The sequence below is a fragment of the Nelumbo lutea genome, chromosome 3 (genome assembly GCF_056320005.1).
Source record: "Nelumbo lutea isolate HS-2025 chromosome 3, American lotus-T2T, whole genome shotgun sequence".
Classification (NCBI taxonomy): Eukaryota; Viridiplantae; Streptophyta; class Magnoliopsida; order Proteales; family Nelumbonaceae; genus Nelumbo; species Nelumbo lutea.
In genome coordinates, this window is record NC_142686.1 from 90857501 (window position 1) to 90858270 (window position 770).

Genomic DNA, 770 nt, shown 5'->3' on the forward strand with positions numbered 1-770 from the left:
TGCATGTGTGGGCATGTGCATGCGTGAACTGCCATGTGTGGATGGGCTGTGGTGCCCCCGTGGTGTGTCATGGTGTACCACATTGTCCGCTGATGCTACCTCTTAATATCATCGTCCCGTAGGTCCAGTGTTGTCATTCAACAGTGGAATGGGTGATGTGCTGAATTCCAAATTCAGGAATGAACACCTTTATTCATAAGGCAGCCTCACTTACGGCAATGTGCTCGACTTGGGTTGTGGACTGTTAATTTGCTACTTAGGACCCCTGTTTGCTGACATTCAGGAAATAGCACACGATCCTATCGTGAAAACATATCCAGATATAGACTTTCTGTCATCTGGATCCGACTGGAAATCGACATCTGTATACCCTTGGATCTGTAGTGAATTACCACCGAATACTAGACAAAACTCTTTTGTCCTTCGAAGGTAGCAGTCCATTGCTCTTGCCCTGGGTTGGCCTGAAATCTGCTTACTACACTCACTGCCTGAGCAATGTTAGGGCGAGTGCACAACATGGCATACATGATGCTCCCTACGGCAGAGGCATAGGGAACGTCTTTCATGCCATCAATCTCCTCAGAAGTCTTGGGAGACATCTTCTTGGAGAGAGTGACTCCATGCCTGAAAGGAACATTTCCTTTCTTGGAGTTTTCCATGCTGTATCTTTTGACTATTTCGTCAATGTAGGCAGATTGGTATAATCCTATTATCCACTTCGATCTATCTCTATAGAGTCAAAGACCCAGTATATAGGAGGCCTCTCCAAG